The sequence below is a fragment of the Pleurodeles waltl genome, chromosome 1_1 (genome assembly GCF_031143425.1).
Source record: "Pleurodeles waltl isolate 20211129_DDA chromosome 1_1, aPleWal1.hap1.20221129, whole genome shotgun sequence".
NCBI lineage: Eukaryota > Metazoa > Chordata > Amphibia > Caudata > Salamandridae > Pleurodeles > Pleurodeles waltl.
In genome coordinates, this window is record NC_090436.1 from 540,181,095 (window position 1) to 540,208,896 (window position 27,802).

The following is a 27,802-nucleotide window of genomic DNA, read 5'->3' on the forward strand; positions in this document are numbered from 1 at the left end:
CTCGAAGACAACTCCATCCTAGACCCCTCTCAATCCGGTTTCAGACGAAACCACAGCACCGAGACTGCACTCCTCGCCGCCACAGATGACATCAGAACTCAAATGGACAACGGCGAAACCTCGGCCCTCATCCTCCTCGACCTATCTGCCGCTTTTGACACAGTCTGCCACCGCACCCTACTGACCCGCCTCCATGAAGCCGGCATCCAAGATAAAGCCCTCAACTGGATCTCATCCTTCCTCTCCGACAGAACCCAGAGAGTACGACTCTCCCCTTTCCGCTCCAAAGCCACCAACCTCATCTGCGGCGTCCCCCAAGGCTCCTCCCTCAGCCCTACGTTGTTCAACGTCTACATGGCCCCCCTCGCTAAACTGGCCCGCCAACATCACCTCAGCATCATCTCCTACGCCGACGACACCCAGCTCGTCCTCTCCCTGGCCAAAGACCCACTCACCGCCAAAACCAACCTCCACGAGGGACTAAAAGCCATCGCCGAGTGGATGAACGACAGCCGCCTGAAGCTCAACTCCGACAAGACGGAAGTCCTCATCCTCGGGCGCACCCCTTCGGCCTGGAACGACTCCTGGTGGCCCACCGACTTCGGTCCCCCACCCACCCCAGCCAGCCATGCAAGAAACCTCGGCTTCATCCTGGACTCCGCCCTCACCATGTCCAAACAGGTCAGCGCCGTCTCCTCTTCCTGCTTCAACACCCTTCGAATGCTCCGCAGAATTTTCAAGTGGATCCCAACAGGAACCAGAAAGACGGTGACCCAAGCCCTCGTCAGTAGCAGACTTGACTACGGCAACGCACTCTACACAGGCATCCCAACAAAAGACATCAAATGACTCCAGCGTATCCAAAATGCATCCACCCGCCTGATCCTCGACATACCCCGCCGATGTCACATCTCCCCTCACCTGAAGGACCTCCACTGGCTCCCCGTGGACAAGAGGATCACCTTTAAACTCCTCACCCACGCTCACAAGGCTCTACACAACACCGGACCTACCTCAACTCCAGACTCAACTTTTACGCCCCCACTCGTCAACTCCGTTCTGCCAATCTCGCCCTCGCCATCGTCCCCAGGATCCAGCGCAAGACCTCCGGCGGCAGATCCTTCTCCTTCCTCGCCGCCAAGACCTGGAACTCTCTCCCCACCTCACTACGCCAGACCCAGGACCTCCTCACCTTCAGGAGACTCCTCAAGACCTGGCTTTTCGACCGCTAACAGCTCACCCACCCCCCCCCCCCCCAGCGCCTCGAAACCCTGACGGGTACATAGTGCGCTTTATAAATGTAATGATTGATTGATTGATTGATTGACAGTGACAAATGACTGATGAGCTATCTGCTGAACTCTGCTATTGATGCTGAAAATCATTATTGGCTTATATAGGAGCATTCAAGCATATGTTTTTTCTTCAAGTTCTGATTTATTATGTCATTTGCGTTTCAATTAATAAATTAATAATTGAGTTGATTAAATAAAGATTGATCTAACAGATGATTTTGTATTGTAATCAATAGGGAAATAAAACTTGATTAACTATTCACCGAGTGTGGTTATTCATGAAATAGATGTTATAGAAGATTAATAGCTGCTTATGCTGATTATTGATTTCGGTAGTCACTACATGATCAGGATACTCCATGCGATCCAAAAGGTTAATCGACCTATATGCGTCCCCTTGTAAGTTTACTTACTAAGGACCAGGCGCGCTAGCAGTTTTTGGTAGCAGCTTGATGGTTAGCTTCCTTGGAGGACTAGTTATGTGGTGAATACTGGTTATGGTGGTAGTTTAAGTTAGGGTTAGTTGTGCGTATTTTTTTATGAGGAATGAACTTTGTTTTTCTGAAATGGTAATTAAAGCAAAGATGATGTCCCCTTAAGCCCAGAAAGGACTTTCCCATATGCTGGATCCTGCTAGTAAAGATGGGTATGATCTCGGCGTGTTTTGTGATAGTATGAAAGTGGTAGGTTGCGCTTGCAAGAGGCTTAAGCGAATCACAGGTGAATTCTGATGTATGTGAGGACAAGTAGGGAGTCCGCGTATTCCAGCTGAGGTTAGTAGGAGTGTGCATACTTCATATGTGTATGGCGCTTTGTGCTAAAAAATAGTCCACATGGTTGTTGGTGATTTACGGACCCTGCATGGTCTAAGACTCCGGAGTATATTGACAAGTGTAGGAGACACTAGGTTATATGTTGTAATCTGCCTGGTTTAGTAGGTTGATCAGGCGTGGTCAACAAGTCGGTGTGTGAGTTAATTGAGTAAGAGCAATTTTTCGACTGAGATTTGGCGAGTCCTATGTGCACCAGGACAGACCCATTGATCAGTTGAGAGTGAAATTCACGGGTCGAATTTTGCTTGCGAATGTGGGAGACTGAGAAAGAGGAATAGCTGTATGAGCGAAAGGGCCATTAGTGAAAATCCGTAAGGTCTCTGAAGCGATTGTGTACCTTCCTGTAGTAAACCAGCAGGTTTGTTTGATTTATTGGTTTTTGATTAAGTGCTCGCAATATTTTGAATTAGTTTTGTGTTGAAGGTTTAGGAGGACAAGCCGCAATACTTTGTCAGCCGCAGTGTGTGAGTGTGACGTCAGAGTGTGCTGCTCTGGGATAGGTTGGTTAGCAAAAAGAGTCGCACTCAGATTGGCAGCTGTCCGTGAGAGGCAATTGGTTGAGTAAGCGAGTGAAAGGAATCTTGGGAGTAAAAGTCATTTAATTATTGAATCGAAATAAATACAATAGACAAAATGACGTTTTTCAAGGTGTTTAGAAGTGCGATGAAGGGTGATTCTTACATTAAGGCGTCAGTGGGGGAGCCGACCCCACCGGCAAATTCTCCGGCGTACATTGTGATGGAGGAGCGAGGTGTTGCACCGTGTCTTTGGTTGAAGCAGTGGTGTAAAATGACAAAGAAGTTAAGATCTTTAGCGTTTAATTTGAAAATTTTGGATGAATTGCGAACAGCATTATATGAGACAAAACCTTTGCCAAGACCAGCAAAGTTTGGGGCTTAAGCGGTTTGGGAGCTAGTAGCCAGACAGCAACAAGAGATGAATTTCAAGAGGAGAATAAAAAGAGTGGAAAAAACATTGGCAGAAGCCAGGTGGGATTGGGAGCAGAAAAGATGGAGAGCAGAGACATTACTGGGAATTAAATTATTCCCTGCAATCACAGAAGAAGATGAGACAGAGAAAGAAGATGCTGCTAAGGGTGATGAGAGCACAGGGAAAATGAAAAAGAAAAAGCCTTATGTAGACGGTGAGGATTCCAATGTTGAGGAACTTATTACACAGTTGTTGAGGTATCGTCCTCCGCCATGTTTAACCCAAACAGGGGGACCAAGTGCTAGTTCTGCCACAACAGTTACAGCCAAGGCATCAGGGGTAGTGGGATCAGTGCAGACTGATAATGGACAGGCACAAGGGGTTGCACAGAGTACTCCTAATGCAGGGACTACTTCTGTGGTCCAAGCCCAGGTACATCCTCCCTCGACACAGAGAATCCATCCGGACGTACCAGTTCTTGAGACAATTTCAAACTTAGTGATACCATCGGAACAAGTGCTTCCGAGGCCAACACTAGTTCAGACTGAGCTGACTCCAAGGTTATTTCCTCCGGCACAGCTACAGCGTTTGCCGAAGTTTACACCGATAACAGGAACACAGTCAGATGTCACACAAGTGTTGAATCAGGATATGGGGGTAACATTTCCATAAGGTGCAAGTGTCAGGGCAGCCCCAGATGCGATATTGTTGCCGATTACTGTTGGTCCAGCGGTACCTCTATTAGCACAGAAGAAAGTGAGTTCAGGAGATCAGCATGAAATGGCACAAACTCTTGTGAGGAGGGAAGTGAGTGATCCTGTACAGATGATGTCATCTGTGGATCAGACTTTTAATGGATCTAGACCATTGATGGATCTTAGTCCACTTGTAGTTCTCCCAGATGCAGCAAATGGCCCGAGTACGAGTCAACGGTTGAAGCTTCTGATGCCGCAAACTCCAGGTGCAGAGATGCAGCCGGTACCAGTACCAAATGAGAGTAACCTCTCAATACAGGTATTAACAGCTCAGCAATCGAGTGAATGGTTGGACAGTTTAAATACACCTCCAAATACATTCAAGGATGAAGAGCAGATGAATCAGGTAAGGTTATCTACAGAAGCAACAGAATTAGTTGAGGTAACAATGGGAGTAAACAGGTTAGAATCCTACACTGAAGGAGAGCTGAGGTACTTGTGTCCAAGAATTACAAGAGAAGTGAGTAAGATACATCAGAAATTGGCAGAGCTGGCAGAAAAACATGATTTTGAGATTGAGAAAACAAAACATTTGAAAGGTTAGACTCTGAGGCAAAAGATTTTGAGCATATGAGATCGGTAGGAATGAAGGCTCATTTAAAAGAAATATTGCAGAGTGCTCAGATCTGGGGAGCATTGGAGAAATGGGAAGGTAGATGGGCAAAGAAGAAGGATGAGTGAAAACGAGATTCACAAGAGGGGTCTGAAGATGTTCAGAAAGAAAGGGATTAAGAAAGGATGCTTCCGATGAGAGAAATTCCAGGAGGGCATTTTGTTCATGTCCCATGGCACAGAAGTGATAAAATGTCATTCACAAATGATTACCCGAAACTAAGAGAGAAACGGGTTGAGTGGTATTAGCAGACAGGTTTGTGAAACTTTCTAAATGTCTATGGGAAGACTCAAATACATTGTTGGAGATAGTGGTTCCAGCTGATTTGTGGGCGAAGTGTAAGAGAGCAGTGGATTGGCCAACAAGTGAACCAGAAAGGGATAGAGTTACGGGTGCACCCATACCGGAGGTGATGAAACATTACTATAAAGTGATTGAATTCCTGAAGACGAGAATTTCGCCGAAAAATATTGACTGGCAGATAATTGACAGAACAGTGCAGGAGACTAAGGAGTCGATACATACCTACTATGAGAGATTGCTGAAAGCATTTAAAGAGTACAGTGACAAGGAAGCAATTGAGCCGAAAGACATGCTGCATTTTGTGTTCTGATTTGTCGATGGGTTGAGACCAGAGGTAGCACAGATGATTATGAGTCATTTGTTTTGTTGGCAAGCAAAGCCGATTGATGAAGTGTTGCAGTGTGCAAAATACTGTAGTGATGAGATTGAAGTAAAGCAGAAAAAGTTGAAGGAAGAAGCAATGGTGATGCAAATAAAGGCAGCTGAGACAGGAGTGCAAGGAGCTTTAGTGCAACAGATGCCGCAGAAGCAGGGAACTGTCATGTTCCAGCCTCAGGTGAGAGGTAGAGGTCGTGGAGTCAATATAACTCGTGGTTCGGATTTGGGTACTGTGGTAGTTCAGAATGACATGCAAGGAATGAAAAATATGTTACCGTGTGTCATTTGTGCGGAAACATGGGACACTGGAAGCGGGAGTGTCCGTTGATGGTGCAAGATGGTGTTGTTAAGCAAGGTGATGATATCAGTACATTCCAAACTGTGAAAGTCCCAAAAATGAGAGGTTTTATTCCAAACGTTGAGACCCGAGTGCAAAATTTCCAACCCATGCAGCAGGTGCAAATGCCACGTGCACAACTAACACAGTTGAAACCAATACAGCAGCAGGTTCCCATGGTACCTAGACAGCAAATGCAGATATCTCAAGCCCCGATGGAACAGCAACAGATGATGCTTACTGAGCAGGTCACAGGTCAGAGACAGGTCAGAAGTAATGACATAGTACACCAATTCCAATTTTATAGTGAGGATGAAATAAATGAGACAGTTAGGATGAAGGACCGTGATTGCTTGCAGCGTCCCTAGAGTGTAAACTGTGCAGGACTCCCTAACTGGATACAAGTCATACAAAGAGAGTAGTGTGTCTGCAAGAGCATGAAGAAGTGTTGTTGAGAGTACCAACAACAGCGAAACAGGTAAGAACACTTGAACCAGGACAAGAGCTGGCAGAACCTGAAGTTGAGTCTTTAAATCCTTAGTGCAATTTACACTATATTTAAAACCCATTCATCCCAGGAATTCCGCTGCCATGAGAAAAACGTATTATTTATATTCCTCTGTACAAGGATACTGAGAAGTACTGGCACAGTGAAAAAGTTACTGTTTTGAAGAGCGAACATTTATTGTAGTGCTGTTTGCAACCTCGGCCTATGGGAAAGAATTATCACTAAAAAAAATGGCTAGTGTTGTAAGCCTGAGAAATGCTATCTTTCCTAGGGTTTCATTTGGGATGGACATTTGGGAACTTGAAATTCCATACATAAATTCACTCCGGCATCTCATTTTTATATTATTTATGCCCTGAATCTCATCTTCTGCATGAGCTAAAAAAACAGAAGAATCTGTCACAGCAGATTCAAGATTTTTTGCTGAGCCTTCCAAAGTCAGTTTGAGAAAGACCCTGACAGTATCCTGCAGCCTCTAGATTTAACAAATCTTTGACTGTATGTATTAATGTGTCAGAAGGGACCACATATTCTTTCAAGATAACGTGAACATCTTCCCTATTCTCTATTCAATGGAGATCCACAAATTTCTTTATAGACACCCATGAATCCTTATGGTATCACGCAGAGAGAAGAGGTTAACCAAACTCTTAAATTTAGCTAATTTTTGACAAACTTTCATCCTCAAGGAATCCAAATGTCTGCTCCTTTCTCTGGCAAAGCAGTGAATGCATTTTTTTTACAGCTGGAATTAGCAGAAAATCTTGTTGATAAATATGATGAAAGAGCAAAGAATCGGATTTTGGTGACCAGTAGTATGCAATCTATGCACTATGTGTTCCATTATGACCAGAATAAAACAAATCCGTTGTCTAGGTGGTGGTTTACAGAGCAAAGTCTAAAAAATAACCAAGATGTCATGCATTAGGGGAATAGCCTAAATGTTCATATTTTAAGCTGCTCGTTTAGTCACTATGAAAAGTGTCTACATCGTCTACCAGGGACATTTAAGATAGGGCGGAGGGTCTGGGGTTCTTAGAGAGTAAGTACTTCACTAAGACAAGTCATCATTTGTAGTGTCACGAGCAGCTGGAGGATGCATTCTCAGAAGGGAGTAAAATAGCGTGCTTGCACCAGTACCACTTGTCTTGAACATTCTAGAGAAAAATGCATCACAGGTTATTTTCAGGATGAGAGCCCTTGTCATGTCTTCATCTGAGCAGGAATGCATGTTTCCCCAAGTGATCCCAACCTCGCTGCTCTTAATTCCTTCTTTGATGGACCCTCAAGGGTGTCCCTCTTTTACTTGAGTTCTATGCAGTCATCTCCTGTGGTTTATGAAGAGTGGAGTCTGGTAACCGTGAGACAAAGGCAGAACATATGCATGATTAGAAGGTTATGTTGCTTTCTGGACAGGCATTCCATTAAGCAGTTGTGGAAGCTATACATTATCTTGTGGGATGGCTTAAAGCTTCTCAAACAAGGGTTTCACAGCTTGCAGAGTGAGCAGTGTGTGCAGCCACACATAACACTGACACTAAATGGCTTGGCTTTGAGTGTTATGGAAATTGGGCTATTTGTTGTGTGGCCAGTACAAGTAATAGTTCAATTGTACTCAGTGGGAACCAAACACCCCATTGTAGTGTTTGACTCTCACAGGGTAGCGAGGCGGAGCAGTCTAAGGCCTACTCAAGGGAGGTGGTGTGGGCTGGGAATCACCAATCACTGGCACACAATAATAACACTCAATAAATTATTGTCTATTCAGTACTTTTTCTTTGGAAAAGGAGAAGTAAGTTTATTACACACACACTACTTAATACTATGCAATATTTTACAAATATACATTGGCAGATGGAACATACCATAGCTGACATTGTACAACCACTAGTGACTCCTTAGAGAGGCCACACAAACATATCAAGTGTGTTCGGACAGTCATGGTGTAATAATGACATTACTTGGGCATTGTTGTAATTGCAACAATGGTGTATTGATCAATAAAACATATTCAATCATCATGCACACTCAATAAAAACATTCATCAGAAATAAACTTTGTGTTTGTGCTTTCTTTCATACACTTGATAGAATTGTAATGTACCCATATAAAGAGCAACATGAAAGCAATATGGGGAAAAAACATTACAGTATATTTATACATTCAGCTCCTTGAGGGCATAACCCTCGCAATATCATTACAATGTAATCACATTAAAGGCATTACGGTGCAATCATATTCTCAACTCCTAGAGGGTGCAGTGCATACATTTTCAGGCCTTCCAGGCCTCCTAAAATGGTAACATAGACCAGGCCCCCAGAAGCCAAACTATATTCAGCCATAACGTAAAGGTTCCAGCCATGAGAGAGCTTAGAAATGCCTTGAAAAGTGTGAAAGGTGATGAACATGCGCCCATCCACAACTTAAGGAGGGGAACCAGAAGATGATCCAGGATGAAAGAACGTGGTGGTGGTGGTGGTTCCATCATCCTAGAACCACCACAGGCTGAGTTATGGGCACAAATGTGAATCAAATGAAAGGCCCCGTAGTGCATTGCGGGGAGAGTTTCCTGAGTGCAGTGAATAGCATAGTAAAGTCTCTCTTGCTATGCCCTGAAAGCCACGCTGAGGTTTTCCTTTGTTTTGCGATGTAGAATGCAGCTTTGTGCCAAGTTTTTATTTATTTTTGTCTGGTGGGGTCCCAGTCCCACACGGGCACCCCAGAGGTGGCCAGTGTTGGAGGGCAGCTAATGGAGCCCACCCACAGCTGCCCTCGCCGGCTCCCTGTGCTGGAAGCACGTCTGCGTGTTGCCCTGGGAGCCTGCATGTCTGCCCACTCCATCAGACAGACAGGTGATGTTGGGGCTCCTTCCCAGGGCCCAGGGAATGGGTCCTGGGCCCCTCCTGCCCCTTCCCAGTGAAGCACCACAGTGCTTCTCCCACTATTACATGTGCAAAGGGGTCAGGGATGGGGCCCCAGTCCCCTGCAAGGAGAGTTTCCTGGGGGATGGAGTCCCTGGGTGAGTTAGGAACATGGCAAGAGGGCCCCACCCTGGCCCTCTCCCCCAACAAAATAGATTTAGCTTTCCTGTGCCATCCCCCCAGGCCCTGGTCCACCCTGGGGGAAAATTGATGAAACAGCAGTGGAGCCCCCAGTGCTATGGTGGAAAATTAGGTCAAATGTCACCAAATCTCAAAAGGTCATAACTCTGGCCCCGTTGGGCCGATTTGGACAATCCTGGGATAGTTTTACTCCTGCTGTTGAGCTCAGCTGCAACAATCCTCCTTACCTCCAAAGTGGTGCAGTCCTCCAAAAGCTGTTCCTCCTGGCTCCCTGCACCAGTTCTCCTTTGTGGCCTTGTTGGTGGGTATAGTAGAGTCCAGGGCTTCCCCCAAACTGGTCTTCAGGAGAAGTAAGGGGGCCAGCTTCACTGGCCCTTAGACAGACCCACTTGTCCTGGGTCAACTGAACCGAGTCCTGGTTTCTGAGTGGGAGTCAGAGGGTTCCTCCTTCCAGTTCTCTGTGGCAGTCCCAGGGTCCAGCAGCAAAGCAGGTAGGAAGTTTGCAGGCCCGAGAGAGTCTTCCCCTTGTGCAAGAGTTTATGAACGGGAGCTGAAGGTTCCAGAAGACAGGCACCCCTAAACAATCCTGGGGTGCCAGATCAGCTCTCCACCCCTGTTCCAACTCTCCTGCACTGCATGTTGTGACAATCCAAAATGGAGTCATCAAGGAGTCACTGGTCACATCAGCTCCTGGGGGCTCAGCTCCACCTCTTTCTGATATCACTGCCAGAGACCTGCACCCTAGAATTTCAAAGACTGAACCACAGTGGTTTGGCTCCAGTTGTCTGGGCACTCTCCTTTGTTTAGTGGGCTTGGACAGACCTATCCCTGGTGCAGTGTGACAGCTGGATGATTGATACACGTCATTCTGCCCCACCCCTTTCCTTCTCAGGAACAAGAAGAAGTAGTGATAATTGCTTTTTTTGTGTGGGAGTGGCCTTTGTTCCTGCTGCTGGAAAGAATGTAATTACTGGCCACAGCAGGGTGACAACAGGCCTGGGATCCAGTCCTGAACTGAGCCAGGGGAATATGAAAACTTTGAATAACCCACAAGATGTATAGTTATAATTTTGTAAGTGGCAAATTAGATTTTCCTGCACTGGTTGTACTTTAGTTCAAGACGTCAATGGTCTCTCCCTAGGCCAAGGAGAGGGGAAACTACACTCTAAGGCACTCCCCTCTATAGGTGTATAATGGAGTGTCACTAGAGTTAAAACAGTAAAGCACACTGACTTTTCCCTCATAGAGTACACTTTCCTCATGAGACCTTTCCCAGGTGAATACCTGTATCTGCAGAGTCTCCATTGTCCCAAGCTACCTGTGCACTGTTACTATGCTGTGCATGACAGTAATGTCCAGTGCGCAGCTCTCATGTGGGCCCACGCGTGTCTTCACGTGTACTCCACCAAGTGGCCCTTGCCCTTGCTGCATTGCGGTGGCATTGCCTTAAAAGGCGGACACTGGCGGTAAACATGTGCAGTCTATTTAGTCTTCGATTACTGTGGGTGAGGCTCACCCACAGTAAAAAGTCCAAAAACCAGGTGATCAAAAAAAGCAACAAAATCCAGGCATACTGCTGGGTCAGAACCTAGTGCAACAAGTACTTTGAAAGAAAATAGCTTTTCAATGAGGCTGCAGTGTTTGATGATCCTTCTAAGGCAACTGTGACCTTATTGTACCACTACAATAGCCACAGAATGCCAACAGGTCATCTTGGTTGGTCTCCACACATTATTCCATCAAATCTGGATTACAGCAATAACGTTCACACCTGAGAACTCCGAGGAGAAATTAATAACAAGACATCACACCATTAACCTGGGAAAAGTATTATTAATGAACCCCAGGTTCTTAATCTCAGTTAACTCACTAGGGCAATTATACATTTTGGAAACTTTAAAGGATGATCACCAGATTCTCTTCCATGATCGTGAGCTCAGCTGTCTCAGTATTACAACTGAGGCAGTTTAATCCCTACCAAAGCATTCACATTCATACAACAATGAACAAAGATTGCCACTGTGTCTCTCAGATTCTGCCAAAGAATGAGCACAGTCTGTCATCAATAAAGTAAGCAGTAAATTTATTATTATAGCCCTAAACAATCAAGCAGCTTACTATCCTACTTCTGCCAGGTCAAAACCTACGCAAAATACTGTAGTCACTTAATACTAATTCTGAGGGTTCCAGAAATAACCAAAAGGACTTAAAAGTTGGTATGACTGCATCATGGCAGGGAATCTGTCATGATATTAGCCTGGATGGATAAAGGGTCCTGGGCAGCTGTATCTGAGCGCCGGTCCTTTTGGACATGCGGTTTCTTTGGAGAAGCTATAACATGAAGCCTATTTGGTTCTCAAAGGAAACAGCACTGACTGGCCCATTTCGAACCTGGTTCCATTCAATTTTAAGTGCTCAGAGAAAGGTGATTTATCTTATTGCAGTATCATGTATTATTTTGAAAGTACAACAAAGGGTTCCTATATTATATATCGTTATTTGATTTAGATATGTATTATGTTTAAGTAACTGTGCAACAAAGTTCATATGCTAATTTGTGCATTTCACATCACAGTTCACAAGGTCTGATTCTTTGCAAGTTAACGTGCAAAATGTATTTAAAACGGATGCAAAGGAATTCCATTGAAAAGGACATCAGACATCTCAGCTGATGGCCATGGCCATTGCTAGCGTAGGTGTTTTAATAAAAATTATTGAGTGTTGATGTATTTTGAATAATAAGTTTATGTAGAAAATGTAATAACGTAGAAAAATAATGCACACATTTGAAAATGACCTTACGAAGAATGGTCACCAATGTTAACAAAATGTACTAATCAATGATTTAATAATATGAAATGTTGAATATATGTTTGATCAATTGTAGTAATATGTCATATTAAAGGTTATGCAGTATGCTTTAACTTTATTAATTGTAGGCCTTAACTTAGTGAGTGTCTTGGCCTACTTGCCAGGCCTCATGTAAAAGCTGTATTTCTTAACTTTTAATAAAATGGCTGTCCTACAGAGTTAAACTGTGATTTTCCATTTTCCATTATGTGCTCGTAGCTAAGACTTGCTTCTCATGAGAACCGACTGCTAGAAGATGATCTTTCTATTAATGTAACACTATGGCGGTCATTCTGACCGCGGCGGGCGGCGGTCGCCGCCCGCCATGCGGTCACCGCCAGAAGACCGTACCGCGGTCAAAAGACCGTGGCGGTCATTCTGACTTTCCCGCTGGGCTGGCGGCCGACTGCCAAAAGGCCGCCCGTCCGCCCAGCGGGAAAGCACCAGCAACGATGAAGCCGGCTCCGAATGGAGCCGGCGGAGTTGCTGGTGTGCGACGGGTGCAGTTGCACCCGTCGCGATTTTCAGTGTCTGCCAAGCAGACACTGAAAATCTTAATGGGGCCCTGTTAGGGGCCAGTGGCATGGGCACAGCAGGGGCCCCCAGGGGCCCCACGACACCCGTTCCCGCCATCCTGTTTCTGTTGAGGATTCCCTGGGCCAGCGGGAAACCGGCGGGAAACCACTGGTTTCCTTTTTCTGACCGCGGCGGTAGAATGGCCCCAGAAGCACCGCCAGCCTGTTGGCGGTGCTTCCGCGGTCGTTGGCCCTGGCGGTCCATGACCGCCAGGGTCAGAATGACCCCCTATGTGTGTAATGTGTGTGAGACCGACTTTCTCAGGAGAAGAACAATGAAGATACTGACTAGACTGGAAGCTGCAACAATATTGTTACCTGACAAGCCAGATGATGAGGACATTGCAAGACAAACCAATCAACGACATGTGAACGGAGTAATAGTAGAACTCATAGATTTGGAGTTTAGTTTTATTGGACAAAGAGGGAACATGCGATTAACTAACCAATAAGGATTTGGGAGGTAGTTTAGGTAACTTTGACTTAACGACACTGCACAGGGGGAAGACACGCCATTTTCTTTATTCTTCCAGAGGGTGTACCTCTGTTCCTTTGAGCTGCTTAAAGACTTTGCGTTTTCTGAACTTTGATGCTGAATCCTGATGTCTTGCTGATTGACTGATGTCCTGAGGACAAAGACTGACTCCACTTGCTGATCCATACTGAGGATAGGTATTATAACCTAAACTGCTGATTATTATGCATATTTGTTTTTTCTTTCTAGGTACCAACTGCACTGTTTTGATAGAGCCATAGTTAGATGTTTTCCAAATTTGTGTTACTGAAATGTTTTGCATGAAGCCCAACATGCCGTTGCTAATCTGATGTTAGATAAGGATCCTCACAAATGAAATGATGATAACAGGGATTAATGCTTGATAAATTTCTCTGCTAAACTTTATCTATGCTATAACTTTGAGGCAGTTGACTTTGTTATTAATTTGCACCATATCCTTAGAATGTATTGTAGTTCAAGCCTTGATTAGATTATGTTTCTTCTGCCGCTTTGGACAGCCACTATTATTCCTGTATGTGTTTCATTTGAGTTTGAGATTAATCTACATGACCTTAGCATTGTTACTATAGGGAAATAAATATTCTAACTTTTACTAAAAGGTGTGGTTATTCATGACTGAAAGGTCATGGTGCGTGACACTGACTCCATTGATTATTGATGTTATTGATTGCTAATGATTATTGATTATTGTGTATTGGTTATTGAGTATTATGTGCTGGAGCTATTATAAGAACATCTTAATTGCGAGTCAAAAGGTTCATCGACCTATTCACGTCCCCTTGTAAATTCACTTATTAAGGTCAGACGCATTAACACCATGAACTTGTGTTGGAGTATGGAATGCCAAATACAGCCACAAAGCGGCATTGTCTCTCAAGCCAGTCACAGTCTGAAACACATCTTGTAAGACATGTGTGTGTATGTCTATCAGAACAATCTAAGAAACTCATGTAGGAACCTTCGGTGCTGAATGTTTTCCTCAGCTAAGGGCTAGAAGAGGGTGGTTCCATCATTGATTGATTAAATCAAAAACCATCAACCATGTTTTAACATTTGTTTCGTTACCGATATCATCGTTTGTTCTGTTAATATTAATTATAACATTTATTTATAATATCTGCAGTAGAGTAGTGCAATAATTTTCATTTGCCTTTTTTAAATACAAAGTGTGGTATCCTTGTGTGTGTTCTTCCATTTGGGGAAAAAGCTCTGGAAGTGACCGATAAAAATAATCCTGTAAACCTCGTGTGACTAGTCACTACCCAATACACATTTTCTAGGAATGAGAAGTGTAAGGTGTGTGGGGTGCAGTCCATCTGATATACTTTCTTAGAACTAAAACGCTGGAAAAGCCTTCGCGATAATAGAGAGATGGCTTTTCTAAATCTTGGCCGCATTTGCTTTCAGAAGTGAACGAAAACCATATCAACAGGTATTCCCAAACTTCATCTAACTCCGCCAAACACTACCTACCGTACATGCTGCGGTCGGGCTGGACATGGGGACGAGAAGATTTAACAATAGTTAATTAACCTGTCTTATTCTCCCGGAACTCCCTCCAAATAGAAGCGTGGCTCATATACAAACTAGTCTGCAGTGTGGATAACGCTACGTTCCTGTACACATGCTATGCACAACGGGTGACCTTTTTAATAGGCCAACACCTATTTTGGTGTAAAGATAACCTCCTTTTTGAAATGCCAATATTTAATAATAAGAAAAGGGAAGACCGCTAAACAATTCTACTTGGGAAGCACATGAAGGCTAAGGAACTCCATACCTCAATCATCAGGAGAATTACATTCTAAGACACAAGGAAAAAATTGCTCTTTCAAAATAATTTCCAGCAGTAATATATATACCACTCTCCTGTAATCTTTTAAACAGTTACTGGGAATAAAAATATACAAATCACCATATAACTGGCTCTTGGCTTGCACTCTCAACTCTTTTCATGCCTCCTCCTATATTTATGATTTTAACATAACTTTATTAGTATTTTATTCATTTTGGCCTATACAAATCACCTTTCACATTGCTTGGGCCTTGAGCAAGATAATTTTGTTAACAGATGTAAATCAAGGTTTTAGTTTCATGAGAGAATAAGTATTTCACTGTCATCTCCATCTGATATCAGCTAAATGAAAATATACAGCTACTTCGGCGTTCTTCTTGTGTAACTAAAACATTCCAAAATCTACGGAGGTCTGTCCTATGTAGATCTCTATTTAACATTTTAGATATGCAATCAGAATTGGAAACAACGGTGACGGGGGAGGGGGACCGGTTGAGGGCATGTGTGGAGCCAGGCCCGGCAAGTCGCGTATGTGCACGTGAGAGGGGGAATGCAGTGCTGTGCTGAGGTGGGCAGCCAGAGGTAGTGCGCAAAGGTGCAGAGTAAATGGGGACTGTCTCGAATCTTAGGGTTTACCTTAAGTCATATGTCTCAAGCTTGAAGGTACGTGTTGCTGCGAGCTTAGTGTGGGCATGTATAGTCACTGCCGTCTTCAAATGCTCAAGGAGCAGCAGAGAAGAGAGTGACTACTTGTCCCATGAGACTCTGGTGCTCATGTAGTGGCCCTTGACAATTCCTCACACCTGAGAGGCCAGCAGCGCTATAAAGCGCTAACAGGAGTCCTGTGGCAATGGGAGCAGTAGAGAGGAGAGGGACGTGTCCCATGAGAGTCTGGGGCTAAGGTGGCATCCCCTGACAATCTCTGACATCTGAGAGGCCAGCAGCACTATAAAGCACTAACAAGAGTCACACAGGCCTAGCGTGAGCCCAGGCCAAGGGAAGGCCCATCCTGCGCCCGCCAGTGCCTGACAAAGGTTGGGCCACCACTATTATGTCCACTGTTCGCCAGCATGGGTAAGCGTAAATCCACCTGCCCTCCAGATGCAGATGCCCCTAAAGTTCCCCACAAATGTGCTTCCATTTAGACATATCGGTCCTTTGCAGTAGGGGCATTGACGGAGGAGATTCACAATTTGGAGGTGCAGTTGGGCCTAAGAACTGGTTTTGTCTCAATCAGCAGAGACAAGCATTCCGTGAGAGCAGACGAGGCTTCGGGTTCTGGGAAGGGTGCTGCACAGGGAGAAATTGATGTGTGAGCTCCCAGTACAAGAAGGGAGCCCTCCTGAGGCACACCTGTGACATATACGTTTATTGCCTTGGGAAAGGGACATGGTGCATGCCCTGCTGATTAGGGGCTGGTGCCAGGCAATTTGCCCAATCGGGTTGTGGATACCAGGTCAAGTGACCATATGAACACCAGGTGTGCATCTGAAATACAATTGTATCCCTCCACCCATTTAATATTGCCGGACCAGACTGCTCTCCCTCCTTAGGAGACCAAAGTATTTAGAAGGGCTCCATCTCCTCTTCTTCCCCTCTGCCCCAGAGAGGAATTCAAGAGTTTCACCCACGGCCTTGGGCCTCTGAGGGGCCATTGCCTATTATTTGTAGGCTATGGCTGACACCCGAATCTACCCCACAGGAAGCTGTCCTGGTTAGGCCCCCCAGCCTAGAACTTGGTTCAAATAAGACCACATTGGAGCTTATTCATAAAGGTAGATCTTAGTGTAGCAATTCGTTGGGGGATGGGGTTGGTCCCTCATCTCATATTATTATGGCCAGATGAGTGGGTTGGGTGGGTGTCAAGAGGAAATCAGTAGAGGGGGAATTTCATAGTCCTGAATTTTGACCAACCTTACATTATAGGGAGGCTGTTTTGCCACGGGCCTAATTTCCAACAGAGGGGTATCAGGGTACTCCTGCTTGTTTTTTTTTTATCCCCTGAAGTATAATGGGTGGTAAGGATTATTTAGCATATCCCCAAATCAACCACTGAAGCGGTCCCAGGGGCAGGACAATGGCGTGCAGGCTGCTCCCATCAAGTTGTCCAACACATTTTTACCCCTTAGCAACCTAGTCCGTAATGATTGACTGAGGCTATAACCAACCCCGGTTTTACAACCACAGGAAGATAATGTGTTGGGGATGTGAATAGAGGTTAGCGTGGCAGCTTCTATAGTTCATAATTCAAATGTGCTCAGTTGGAATATAGCTGGTTTAGGCTGTAAGAGGGAAGACGAGAAATGGCTCAAGATTCTTTCAAACCAGCACATTGTGGTTTGCAGGAAACCAGGAATCGTGAGTCCTCATTCTATATACATAGGTACATTTCATATTTTGAGCCTGCACTGCCTTCTCAGTCAGGCAGGACCAAGGGAGCCTTCTCTCTTTCATTTCCCTTAAAATCCCATGTACCTCACAGAAACTAGATACAGGCCCCTGTAACCTTTTGGAGGTGATGTTAGTATTTAATATTGTACCCAATTTAATTATTTTGAATGTGTATAATCCCTTTTTTAGTGTTAGCCCTATTGAGCACTTGCTTTCCCTTAAAACATTTTTAGAGTTATTTGGGGAACAACAGAATTCCCCTTATTCGGTAATCATCTTAGGTGATTTTAACTTGCACCTTTGTCAAAGGGGGTGTCATGATTATGAGATTATGACGATCCTGGTCTAGGTTCGTACCCTAATCCTCGTTTAAGCATTTGGCACAAGGGGTGTTGCTAGAGGAAATGTTTGCAGATGTCAACTTACAATACTCAGTGGGGGAGCGATGGTCTGGGTATCCCCTCATTTACAGGGAGGGGAGCAAAGTCTACCATTGATTATATTTTTATTTTTACTTATTTGGCACAGTCTGTCCTTTCAATTGAGATTCGGTGGCACCATAATAGCAATCATAATCCCCTATTTTTGGCTCTAAAACGTGAGGTGGGTGAATCCAATGGCACTCCTTTGGGACCTACAAACTCTAACATTATTCCCCATGACCAATCCTGTACATTGAAATGGAGCAAGATTAGTCCGGATCAAGTCACTAATGCTGTGTTTGGGGTTGGTAGAGAAAAGATCACTCTGTGTGTCGAGAATGTCACTTGTGGTGTCATCTTATTAAATGCCTTTCGGAGGATTTGTCAACAAGTAACTTCTCCCTTAATGAAGCAGGCAGGCCAAGCTAAGAAGGGCGGGGAAAGGTGGTTTGAAGTAAGTATTCAGAAGCGCACCAAAGGTTGATGTCTGCACTTAAAAAAGCCCCCAGGACCAGCATGAAATGGCTAGGGGAAGGAAAACCGATGAATCAACCTTAATTCTTACTAAAAATAATACATTCACGAGGAAGCCTGAAGCTATGTTCTGGGAGATCATCAATCGATCCTTTTTTGTGGGAGTTGTTAATTCCCCTACAGACTGTACCATATCTGAATTTCTCATTTCCAGGGCATTAATGGGACCCCCCCTAGAGCACTCCCAAGTGTCAACACAGGTACTCCTGAAGGGTAAACATGATCGTTTTTTGAGGAGGAAGTGACAGAGGCTTTTATGGTCATGTCAAAGGCTAAAGCACCAGGCCCAGACAGACCTCTAAAAGTCAAATCCACCCCTGTGTGCAAAAATTCTTACCCATGCCTGCAAAGTGAGAGTGCCATCTTCCTGGTCCCAATCTGTTATTATACCAGCTTTTAAGAAAGGGGTACACACAGATTCAAGATGGAACAGACCCATACCCTCATCGACTCAGTGGTTAAAGTCCTAGGGAGAGTGAATTTGGCCAGATTGACTGTTTGGTTGGAGCAGCACAACATTATCTCCATCCTACAATCTGGTTTTCGGTCTGGGAAAAGTACCATAGATCAGTGCCTTAACCTCCAGATGATAATAGGGAAATATACGGTGGCCAAGATAGGAGCATTACACCTGGACACCTGGACTTCATGAACTTAACATCCGTATTTGATTCGGTCTCTATTGATTAGTATTGTAAACTTTCTTCTTGAGCTCCACCTGGATCTTTCTGCTAACGTGAGGTGTAATTACACGGTGAGTCTCTTCTTCATTTAACGTTTATAGGGTGTGAGGCTGGGATGTATATTGTTTACATTATATAATAATGACCTTGGGCCATCTTTATGTTCTGCTTGCAGAGATGTTCCTCGAGCAGGGACCCAGTTTATACCAGCACTTCTTTATGCATACAATACTGTTCTGCTTGCCAGGATAGAAGTTGGCCTTATACTGTATGTCTAATAAACTATTTTGCAAAGTCTAGGAACTCCCTGGACCTGAGTACCAATTTTGCAAAATCTCATACCATGGTTTTGGGTTCCTTTAAGAAAAGCAAAAAGAAAATCCATGTCAAGAATTGCAGCGGCTGTTATTGACTTTGCCAAAAGATTGGGGGTGAAACCAGTGCAGGCCCTGCTGAAGCTATAAGTGGCTTTATGGCCTATTATGGGTGTGAGATATAGGGATATAAGGATCCCACGGACTTGCAAATAGTGGAGAACAAACTCTTTGGGAATTTTCCCTTGGTTCCCCATTCCGTCGCTTCTTACATTGTACATGAAAAATTGGCGTGGCGTAGATCTATGACCAGGTGTTAGTTTCTCCGCTTTTGCTTTGGATTAGGACCTGGCTTAACCCTGTTTTGACTTTTAATACGACAAATCTTAAAGACATTCATTGAATATATTAAAAGCATTCCCTGGTTTTGCCACATCGAAACCTTTGTTCGAAAATTAGGTCACCCAGATTTGTTTGCTTCCCCTGAGAAGCTTCCCAAGAGCGATCTTTGCAGGGTGAAGAAACAATTTTTATCCATTTTGTCTGCAGAGCGGGAGGCAAGGGAGCTTTCTAAACCCATTGAAAGGTGTACATCTTTTAAAAACTTGTCCTTCAACAGAGCCGTATTTCCTTGAGACCTTATTACCTTACCACTGCTTCCTGTTAAATAGGTTCAGACTAAATTTAGTACATTGAATACTCGCTGTACCCTGGAGGAGACAGCAGGGGAAGAACTTGGTTCTCTGCTCTTGCAATACTTTTTCTACACAGAACACTTTGCATTTTATGTTTTTCTGTGATTGCTACTATTTACCACTACGGCGTTTTATTCATCCACTATTAAAAGGGAAGGGTTTTATATAGGCTAAACCTACCCTAATATATCTTCAGATGCTAATTGGTCCCTTGGAGCACTTTTTCATTGTAAGTTTTTTGGTGGCTGCCACTAGATATGAGAAAAGATGTGAGTGGTAGGATTACCTACATAGTGTAGGCTTCATGTGGAATACATTTTATATTGTTCTTTAGTGATTTTGCATCTTTTATGCTTGCCTATTTACATTATTTGCAGTTGTTTGTTTCATGTATGTTTGTTTGACTTTTGTATGTGTACTTTTATGGTTTTATGTAACCAAATAAAGCAATTTCTGACTCTGACTCTGCTCAAGGAGCATGTCCCATTGTGTTGCAAGTGGGTGCTTACAGAGACCTGTGGCCTCCCTGCGCAACACTGAACCTTTGGCGTCGGCCCGATTAAGGAGGAATGCCAGCGAAGCCTCTATAGAGGGTGGGAGTTTCGATTTCACTTCAGATGTAATTGTTTATCTATGATAACAGCCATATTGGTCAATCTCATGGATGCTTTGTCTTTCTTGGACTGTTTACATATTCCTAATGCTACAGAGGACCAATCTTGTGGGAAGGGTATGGGAGTCATGATGGATAACACCTTTATAACGTAGGTCCAGAACTGCATAAGGATTGGATAGGACCAAAGCATATGCATGAAGTCAACCACCTTGGTTGAACAGTGGGGGTAACAGGCTACTGTTCGTGGTAAACACTTATTTGTGGCAGTTGGGGAGAGGTAGGATCTGTGCAATATGAAGTACTGTATTAATTTAAATTTGGCTTTGCAGGATATTGAAAGGGATAATTGAAGTGCTTGTGTCCGTTTTTATCACGAAAGGCTCTACCTTCCTCCGTCTCACATCTATCCCTCAGTTGAGTTTACATCAGGGAGGTATATGAATTAGAGGCTTAAAAAAACCAGGCTATTAGAATGCACCCCTGGGGGCTTGAATGAAGGGGTAAGACTTTGTGGTGAATTTGAAAAGGGCAAGTCTATGTAGTGCATGTAAATAGCGTTGTAGGATAGAAACTGGCCCCTGTGCAGGCCAAATTTATCTGCAAATTCCTCAAAGGAAGAGAGTGTTTGTCATCAGAAACATCACCAACAGTCGAAATATTGGACTTGTGCCAATAGTTAAAAATCTCTAGGTTTATGACACTGGTACGTAGCCTAGCAGGACAATTGCCAGGGTATGGAGAGTTACCATCCTTGTGACATTCAAGCCTCATAGATATCACAGAGGGAGACTCTGAGTTGTCGGAATGGGACTGGGAGCAGTGAGAGGGCTTGAGCAGGGTGGTGAGGTCCTCCACCTGAACCATTGAATAATTTGTGGCAGTCTCTTCAAGGGAAAAGCCCAAAAACCACTAGAGCTAAGTTGCAAGATAGTATAGCTCAAAGAGGGGGCTCCTAGTCCAACAGCATCAACAAGGAGGCTGAATTTGACAAGGGTCACCCTCCTGTATGACAAATAAGGTCCCCTAAGAGTTTATCTAAGTGTCTGAAAAATGTTGAAGGTAGAGCCAGTGGCAAATTTGAAAAATAATAAAGTAGACGAGGAAGGAGCACCATTTTTTAAAGTGTTATGCATCTGATAGGGGCCACAGAAAGGGACATTCAAAACAATATTTAGGAGGAAAGGGCAGCTATAGCCCTAGTCAGGTTACCACCCAGAAGATCTACATCTGAACGTTATACCTTAATGCTGAGATAGCAAAACTTTGTGCCCTCCCAACACAGAGGATCTTGGTCCAATTCAAATCAGCCAATAGGGATATTGGGAGGCATCAGAAAGGCACACAGTTATGCCAGTTCACATGGAGGCTGGAGGCAGCTATAAAGTCAGTAAGGAGTTGTGTTACCTCGGGTGCAGCATCCTGATAGTCCTTGATGTAAATGAGATTGTCTATATATAACAAGAATGCACAGACCCCATCGGGGAGAGGAATTCCCAATCTTACCTTGGCACCACAGAGCCAGATTGCTAGAGGCTCCATGACCAAGGTGAAAAGGAGTGAGGACAGGGGTCAGCCCTGCTGTGTTCCCCAATGCACATGAAAGGAGGAAGAGATTGATTTTCCAATGCAAAGTCATGCATTTGGGCATGAGTAAAGTGTTTGTATGAGACGGATAATATGGAGGCAATGTTCAAAGTACCAGAGGACCCAAAGAGCTAGCAAATAGCATTGTATTCCATTTTGAGATCCAAGATAAGTGCCACGGATCTCGGCCAAAATGAGGGAGCAGTTTTGAGGATTCTGTATCAGTATCAAATGTTCAGTGAGGTGAACCTAGAGGGGATGAACCTGTTCTGATATGAATGAATTCCTTAGGGAAGGAGCCAGAGGACTGTAAAGTCAAAACCTTACTCAGTATTTTATAATCTGGATTTAAAATAGCTATAGACCTATAGGAAAATGGGTCATTTGGAGGCCGCCATGATTTTGGCAAGGGGAGCAAACGGGCCTCCCTTTGGGACAGTGGGAGATTGCACTCTTCCAAAGACACAGCTTTAAGTGCAGCTGATTTAAGAGCGAGAAGCGCTGGGTAGGAGTGATAAAAGTCCATGAGGAGCCTCCTGTCCCCTGCATCCTGCCCACTGCAAGATCGAGAATTGCTGTTTCACTTATCTGCAAGGCTATTGGGGTGTCTAAGTCCTCACAGTCTTGAGGAGAGACTGGGGAGAGCAGAAGGTCAGTGATAAATGCTGCTATATGTGGTGATTGGTCTTCTGGGGACTGGGTATAAATATGCTTGTCATAGTCGCAAAAATCAAGTAGAATTTCCTGTGGAGTATGAAGCAGAGTCTCTGTTTGAACCATGAGCTCAGTGATGGGGGTTCAGGCAGTAAGGCGGGTGGTGAGCCAAGCAATTAGTCTACCTGCCTTATCGGCATCAAAGTACATACCAGCAGTGTACTTTACATAATCAAATCATCAAAGCTTCTCCCATATTAACATCCTATTTTGTCTAGGCTTCTCTGAGGGCAGCTGCACAAGTCAGATCAGTGGAAAACTGGAGCTCAAGAGTTTTAATCATGTCTTTGACGTTGGTGAAATCTTTTTTTATTTGCCTGCAGATGGCTGAGGCCAACCAGTTACAGTGACCTTGTACAGTTACTTTAAAAGCTTTCCACTCGACGGATCAGGATGAAGTAAAGCCTCTGTTGATTTTGAAATATTCACTGATAGAGGATGCTAAGGAATCTCTAACTAGATGATCCTCTAGGACTGCACCGTGGAAGCACAAGTGGGGATGGGAGGATTTATTCAGCCTCATTGTAAAGTAGTTACCATTGGACTGTTGTCAGATATAGGTTGTCCCGGTTATCTAAGAACAAATGTGCACGGAAGACAGTATACAATCCACTTGTATGGAAAAGGGTGTGTGGGGAGAGTAAAAGGAGTATAGACATAGTGCAGGGTTGTGGTGCTTTCAAACATCTGCTAGGGCTAGGTGCCCCAAACAGTTTATGAAGGAATGGGCATTACTGATCATAGGGGCCATTGGGATTGGATGGTGGGACCTATCCAGATGAGACTCTACAACAATGTTAGACTTGTCAGCTCTAGGGTGATCTTCTCCCCAAGTTTCTGCCATGCTCTTCCCTTTTTCTGACCTTATTTTTGCTGGTATTAGGACTCTGCACACTTTAAACTGCTATTCAGTGCTGAGGTGCATGTACTCACTCCTCTAAATATGGCAACATTGGACTTATACCCAACTGGCAAATTAAATTTACGTATACGTCCCTAGTAAAGTGCACTACATACACCCATGGCCTGCGAATTAAATGTTACTAGTAGGCCTGCAGCACTGATTGTGCCATCCACTTAAGTATCCCTTTAAACATGTCTCACACCTGCAATTGCAGAGCCTCTATGTGCAGTGTAAACTGCCATTTCAACCTGGCTTAATAAACCTTTGGCCAGGCCCAAACCTTCCTTTTTAATACATATAAGTCACCCCTAGGGTAGGCCCTGGACAGTCCAGAGGGTAGGATACAATGTATTTAAAACATAAGACATATACGTTTAAGTTTCAAATACCCTGGTAGTGAAAAACTCTTAAATTCATTGTTCACAACTACAAAGCATATCTCTCATAGGATAACATTGCAGTTGCCTTATGAATTTCATAAGTGTAATTTCCAAATAAGAATGGATAATTCCTTCATATTTGGTGTCTCTGGAATTGCAATTTAAAATCCTAACTTATGGTAAGGCCGGATTTTAAATTGCTATTCTGAAAGTGCCACATTTAGTAAGTGGAATTTTCTTGTCCTTAGCCATTTGGTCCCTGCAGCCTGTCTCTGGTCATATGTTTGGGTGCAGTTGACAGTTGGTTTTTGTGTATTCTTCCCAGACAGCCACACACAGTGGGAACTTAGATGTGAATTGATGAGTCATTCCAGGCAGGATGGGAGGTAGGAGCTGGACCCAGCCTCACTTACACCTGAAAGGCTGTGTCCTGTCCACACACAAAGGGCCTAGTGACCCTGTATTGTTAGAGTAAGTGATGCAGGGGATTTCTTGCACTTCAAAGCCACTGTCTAGAAGCTTCTACAACCTTCTTGAACTAGGGCACCTCACACACAACCACTTCAGTACCCTCCTGGACCTGTGGATACTCTGCAAGGAAGAAGGACTGTTGTGCTGCTGAAAGGACAGCCACTCTACTGGACTGCTACTCTGAAGGAGCTGTTGTTGTGCTGTGTTGACCTATTGCCTGCTGCCCTCTTAACTTGGGAAGAAGTGGACCTGCAACTCAGTCTTGACCCCAGAGAGACTCAAAGGGCTAGTCTGGTAGCCCCCTGATTTGAGCCTCAGGGACATAACAGGCTCTCCACAGCTCCTGGACCCATTTTTAGTGAATTCCTGACCCCCAAGAGGCACCTCTCAGGCCCTGGGCCCCTTGGTGTGTCTCTTGAGCTGTTAAAAAAAGAAAGTCAAGCTTTTGGGCTCCTAAAACATGCGGACGGGCCCATTCACACTGGACCCATGCCACTCGCATAGAAAATCAGCACAAGCTACCGGAAGTCCGTCTCTTCACACAGCAAGCTTCGTCATCCTGAATGGATTGCCAATGCAAGGCTCCAGTTTGACCGCCTGCCCGGTGACCTTCCTCAATGCAAACAGGACTCTTGGCACAAAAATTGAGAAGGTAAACCTTCAGCTGGACTAATCTAGAACTGTATTTGACCCATGTTCCATCACGATCAGCTCGAACTTTTTAATTTTACCTGGTCTAGGACAACCAGATAGCTGCGGTTGGCGGTTTCAGTTTCTAGGTGCTGTTTTACAGTTTATTCTTTACTAATTCGTAACTTCGGTTCTACTCTTTTCTATTTACTAAATCCTACTCTATTTTCCGAACTTTGTTGCTGGCTCCATTTGTGGTGTGCTTTCAATGTGTTAATATTTGAAGTGTTACACAAATACTTTAAACATTGCCTCTAAGATAAGCCGGGCTGCTATGTGGCAACCTATTAGAGGGTTGAGCACAGATTAATTTGGGGTCTGCTTGTGACTTACCCTGACAAGGATTGTGGTTGCTGCTTGACCAGGGCTTACACCCCAGTCAACCAACAACCCAATTTCTTACAGACATTAACATTTCCTCCCAAGATCCTGGGGAGGTGGGTCCAGGGTACAAGAAAACCAGGTAGTCACACTAGAAATCTGAGTCGATCTCAATTTGGGGCACAGATGCTACCCGAAACCATTTGTAAACCATCTAGAGAGCCCTCACTGGCACAAACCTACCCTCAGGATCCCCAATGTTGGAAGCAATGGGGAATGGGATTCCAGCATGGATCCATATCATAGCAACCCTACCAAATTATGGATAGGCCTTCGTAGATCTGTCCCTGTAACATTTCTGAAGTCTGTGTCCCTCTGATAGAACGAAGTGGGTCTCCTGCAAGAAGGGCGCCTTTTCAACGAATGAGTGTATTTTATAGCTTTAGGTTGGAATGTTCATACCCCTCATGCTCCATGCCATTAGGTAATAGCCTGCAAGTTGAGAGCAGGACTAGGATTGGTAACTGGATGATGCCAGGAAAAAACAGTCAGGGAACTGCCACACCTCAGCACTGGTCTATGACACACAGGAGGGTTCTACAGGGAGTGGGGACAGAGATGGGAATGGAAATGGAGAGGAACAAAACCAGGGCCAAACAGAGTACCAAGTAAACAGCAAACCTGCCAAACATTAGTAAGAACTGTAGTGACTTCATTTGAGGGGTGTGGTAAGCAAGATGGTGAACCAAAAGTAGCATAGTTCATATTGCCTGCCCAGTACTTAACAAATGTTACTTGGCTTATATATCAGTAATTATAGGAGAACAGGAAGGATGGAGAGTGAGCAATAAAGGGTGGGCCATCTAGCTTCTTGTTTCCGAGGGAGCCCCCAAACATGTGAGTGGGTCCACAGTGAGATTGTGTATTGGGAACTGGGAGGGGTTGCAAACCAAATAATCTGACATTTGAGGGGTTCTTATCGGTGGAGATCTCTGAGCATCAGGTGGGTAGTGGGACAAAATAGCATTGTCATTGCCGGATATAGATGAGTCAGTGGATTAGGTGACTGGAGCCCGAAAAGATGCCATCACAGCTAGGGCTGCTTGCTTGCTGTCTCAGGTCTGCTCAGGCACAGGAGCAGATGAGGATGCTTGGGACTGAGGTATACCCCCAATCTATGGTGGTGGTAGCTGGTGCCACAGCCCTGTCAGACTTATCTGATACTTCTCTTCATCATTACCCGCACTCATAGAGGTCTTATGTGCGAGGTGAGACTTTTCCATTTTCAATCCATTTGTTCTATTATTTCCCCTTGAGTCACAGCCTTTGAATAGCAGCCATAGTAACCTACATGTTGGAAACCCTTCCAACCCACAAATCCTGCACTTACCTGTGGCCCCTCAACAGGATCACAGCTGTCAGGAACAGAGGGGTCTTCTCCTGGCTCTCACCTCTCCTCTCCATGCCTTCTAGCACTCCTGTATTATCCCCTGTGATCGTCAGAGTTTCGGACTTGGATTCCATCACGGGCTGTGCTGATCTCTCAGCTGAGTGCTTTGGCTCCAGATCTTCTCCTGAAGTCTCCAGCTTGCCTTTAGGCAGTCTTCCCAAAGCGCACACACCATGTTTCCTGATGTGCTCTTCATATGCCTGTGGCTCACGCTCGTTGTGATGGCCCACCGTAATAGCTAGTGTACTGACCTCTTTCCCTGTGGCCACAGTATAGCGGCCATGTTGGAGTTTCTCGCTGTTACATCCACATCTTGTTCACACTCATAAAAGAAGCATGGTTGTGCTGGATGGCCCAAGTGCAGTCTGGAATAAGTGCCACTTGCCGATTCTCCAATTCAATGTGCCCAGCCAGTCATGCCAATCTTAGCAATTCCTCCCTACTCTGTAGTGCAACATACATCTATGAGACGCTGAGCAGGTGCACTTGGCGGAGGGTGTCTGGCCAGAACCCAGTTAAGTGTGCTCCACATAGAAAAAAAAGAGTTAGGTTCTGGGTTGGTGTAAAGGACTTACCCATTTTGGATGAACTCCACTGGATTTGTTCCTCCACTCCCTTTGGGAGCCCAATTACACATAGATTGTTCTGCCTGGAGCAGGCCTTGTGACTTTGGCACAACTTCCTGGAAGCACATCCACTCTGTCAGATCATGGAGTTAGTGTTCAGGGTTTAGATGGACAGGGTTAGCTCAGCAATGGTAGTCTTGATTTATGTGGTCAGTTCTGCCAATTTCTTCTGAGCTGCTTGTAGAAAGCTTATGTATCTCTCTATGGCATCTAATCTGGCTTCAGTATCTGTGTGGGATGAGTTGATGGGCTTGAG

General features: G+C 44.6%; 1 protein-coding gene across 2 annotated transcripts in view; it reads right to left on the reverse strand.

The window, feature by feature from the left end:
• The window catches only part of LIX1 (limb and CNS expressed 1), a 915,486-nt gene that overhangs the window by 561,288 nt on the left and 326,396 nt on the right, over window positions 1-27,802 (reverse strand). The gene's annotated exons all lie outside the window — the stretch shown is intronic.